Here is a 4,053-nt window from a genome sequence, read left to right as displayed (position 1 = left end):
TTTGCTGCTGTAACACTATAATTTCCCATTTTATTGGGATCAATATCTATCTATCTATTTGTTTTAAGGAGAGTACCCCATGTCAACTTAAGCAGGGGTATATTCCCTTTCTTGTAAGTGTTCCTTTGCTGAAAAAGACTGAGAGTCTCTGCCCTATTCAATGCTCTCCAGAGTATGAACCAAAGCAGGGAACTCTAACATCAAGTGTCAATGTATATCATCAGACGCAATTTTTACCCAGATAATGCTTTATCCTTGTCCAAGCATGTGTCAGACATATTTCTTATCTAAGATTGAAATATCAATGAAAGGCAGGAGTACAGCACTGCAAATCTATTATGAGATACTTGAGCTTCCCATTTTCAATAAATCACCATGGCACAGGTTTTACAAAGTCAGTCACAACCTGTTACCTTGATACAGAAAAGAGATCTCAGCGCTTATAGAAGGTGTTACGTCTCAGTGTTAGCACATACTAAGATTAAAAGAAGAAGATAGAGGAAGAAGATGCGATTGTCAAACCATACATTACTGCTTCTGCCACTATGTTTTTGCTAAACCACAATCAGTTTGCTGCCAAATAAGATCTGGCTCTGAGGTTATCATGAAACAGGTTTCTGAGCCATGGCTGTTGATATGTCTTCATCTTTGAACTATGTGTGTAATAGTTGTGTGTATTTTTCTTTTTTATTTCTTCTTTTGAGGGGAACTGCTCGGGAACTCAAAATTAATTTCGGTGTGAACTGACAATAAAGTTGTATCGTATGAAACACATTCAGTATACTGACTGTAATGCCAAAAAAAAAAGACATCTAGAGAGAACAGTGTGGAAGAAAGAAGACAAAGGAAAGAGAAAAAAGAATGAGCGGGGCAAGAAATGTTCATTTCAAATTCAAACAAAAAAGAAAACCCCTCAGGAAATGAGCTGCACTGGACAAATGGCTTTGTTTGAAGTATTGGTATAATTATTCATCAAGCTGAATAAAATAGATACAAATTAAAGAATTGCAAGCATATGAAGACAACAAAAATAAAACATAACCTGAACTGAAAAAAAGGAAACATCGGCATTGAAAAACACATCAAAATGCAAAAAGAATTAAAAAAAAAAAATAATATGATAAAGAGATTGAAAGTGCAAGCCTGTATTTTTAATTGCCAATTTTAAGGGTTTTCTTTCCAGAGCCAATGCAACAGCTTTTTCAAGATAAGAAAAAAACATTTTTGTTCACCAGAATTTATTCTTTTATCCTCTTCTCCAACAATGGACATAATAACAAAACACAAATATTAGAAGTGTTTGAATGCCACGGTTTACTTAATCCATTCACGGTGTTAATTTCAATGTCAAATTTTATTTTCAATGCCAAACTCTAAAGTCACTACTGATGCTGATACTTGGCATTTAAAGATTTGAGGGTTATGTATGTTTTTTTTTGCCTTTGCAAAAGCACATATGTAAAATGAAAAGATTAAAGAGTGGGCTTATCTTCCTCATGTCAGCTTTCTTGCTTATTTTTTTTCTTCCTTTTTTTACTTGAAGCAGATTTCTTTACACTGAACATAATGATTACCCTCTCATTCTGATCAAAAATGAGTAATATTAACCATAAAAGAATTAGCCATTTTGGTTTTATACTCTTGATGGCAGAAAAGGAAGTGATGTCTGGGGACCCCACTCTCTTCCAATTGGCTCACAAAGCCCCAGAGCGTCTGGGCCAGACGTGAGGTCCACAGTTAGACCCTGGTTTCCTGAGAGGGTTAATGAAAGACGTTTGTGCATTCTTACCACAGTGTTCCTGCTCCATCTGTTAAAGCCCTGTGAGAGTGCAGCAGAAATGGATGAATGGATTACATGAGCTGAATCAAAGCAGAGAGAGGGAATAGACAAGGTGAGAGAGGAGGGATGTTGTGAAAAGAGGGGACTGGTGCATGGTGACGAAGAGATAGGAGAAGGAAATCTGAGGTGAGAGCGAGAGAGAGCGAGAGAGAGCGAGAGAGAACCAATGTAATCCCTCAGTTTGGGCGTTGCTGAGTTGAATTCTCCTTTGGCCGAGCGGTGGCATCCCAGAAGGATCGTGCCATAAAAATGATACAGAGTGGGGACTTTGGCCATGGCCAGGGGAATATACATTATACATACCCCTGCTTTCATTACGCCTCAGACTGCACACAGCACAGTCTCCTCTTCTCATCTACTTCCTCTTTATTGCCTCCATTTGTCACACGGAGAATTCATTAGAAATTGACCGCGTGACAAGCGTGCAGAGCTTAAACCACTTAATGGATGCGAGAGATAATAGACATCGCTCTTTGTGTGTGTGCGTGTGTGTGTAGACAGTTGAGAGTGTCTGTACATGTGTGCCTATAGCGTTGACTCTCCGGTGGAGCAGTGATTTTTTTAGTTTGACTGACTTTTTTCATTAACATACATCAACATGCACACCTGCCTGTAATGTAAAAGTGAACAGATAGGAACTTTTTGTGCATCCACACTCACAAACACAGACACCTTATCACAAGGCTGCCAGGTAACGGCGTGCGTTTACCTGTCAGACCAAACGCATGACCTCATAATGTTTGCTGTTCACTGTGGATACACTGATTTTGGTTGCAGATTGCAAGCTGTGTTTGCTAATACTTCCAGGTTTGAATGGTATGATTGTTGTGCAAGGGAAACTTTGCCCTGCTCCTCATGCACGGATTGGCATTAAAGGGGCAGCGGCCTGAAAACATGATTACAACAGAAAGCAAGGTGATGTGAGAAAAGGTTATTGCTGGAAGCTTTGTTCGTCTCCAGTCAAGGAGGCAGAAGACAACCACATAGCCGGTGAGTTTGATTTTTAAATTAACAATAGAACTAAATAGAGTAAAGGGGACAGTGAAAACACGGACATGGTTCAAAGTTTTTCTTTCTGCTTTCCATATAACTTTACATGACATGTCATAACATTTCTTTGGAAGGGTGTGAGCGTACTGGAAATATCTCATTCTTTGCCCAATCACCAAATGCAGGAAGTAACAAGAATTGATTTCACCTCTTTTTCTTTAACAGCTGAGAACCCAAAAGCAATGTTAATCGTAAAAAATAAAGCAGCCAATTTGATGGAATTTTTTTTTTTCAATTCATTCTCGCTGATAGTTTCTGGATAGAAATGTTGCTTTTTGTACCAACATGCCTCAGGTGAATGAACATAACCAGAACAAACAAATGTAATTAGACTGTACATCTACTGTACCGGGTACTGCTTCTATTTGCCTAAAACTGATAACATAATCAGATTAGTGGGCCTTTTTACAGGGTATTGTGTTAATCTTTATCGTTGAATTATCCGTGTGCATGTAAATACAATACATTTCAATACACTACCTGCAAACTTATATAAGTGTGTGTTGGGCTGGGACTGAGGCTGAGACAGGCCCTGTGAGAACAATAAGCCATCTGGAAGGTGAGATCACTCCTTAAAGACAGGGTGGAGCTGGAGATAGGGATTGCAGATGGATTTAACCCAGATTGACATGCTTAGAACAATTTTGACACACTCTGGAAGGTCAAAATTCACACACATATATACATGCACACACACACGCGCACACGGAATTTTTAACCAATCCTTTTTAAATTGAGTGGGGCCTCTTTCAGAGATACTTATCTGGGAAAACTCCACATGTTAGTTAACAAGGACGAGCGCTACAGGGAGAGGAGGTTTAGAGTAACTGAGAGAGGAAGGGGGACTGTTGTCTTTACATCGGCAAGCCGCCCAGTCTGACCCCTGTTGATATGCAGCCAGGGTGGAGACACTTGACTTAATCCAATTTAATGAAGCAGTGAGGCGGCCCAGTCACACTGGACTGGGTGGTTCGACAGAGACTACGGAACTAAAACAATGATGAACACTGATGTCTGCCTCTGAGGATCACTGGCGTCACTGGCTCATATTGGACAGGAGAAATCAGATTGAGTCACTCTCTCTCATCCGTTATACCGCAGTGCTTCACATTCATACACTTATATATATATATATCTATATATATATATATATATATATATAG

The sequence above is a fragment of the Etheostoma spectabile genome, chromosome 16, assembly GCF_008692095.1.
Source record: "Etheostoma spectabile isolate EspeVRDwgs_2016 chromosome 16, UIUC_Espe_1.0, whole genome shotgun sequence".
Taxonomy (NCBI): domain Eukaryota; kingdom Metazoa; phylum Chordata; class Actinopteri; order Perciformes; family Percidae; genus Etheostoma; species Etheostoma spectabile.
The sequence above is the reverse complement of the archived record's forward strand: the minus strand, read 5'-3'. Positions refer to the sequence as shown.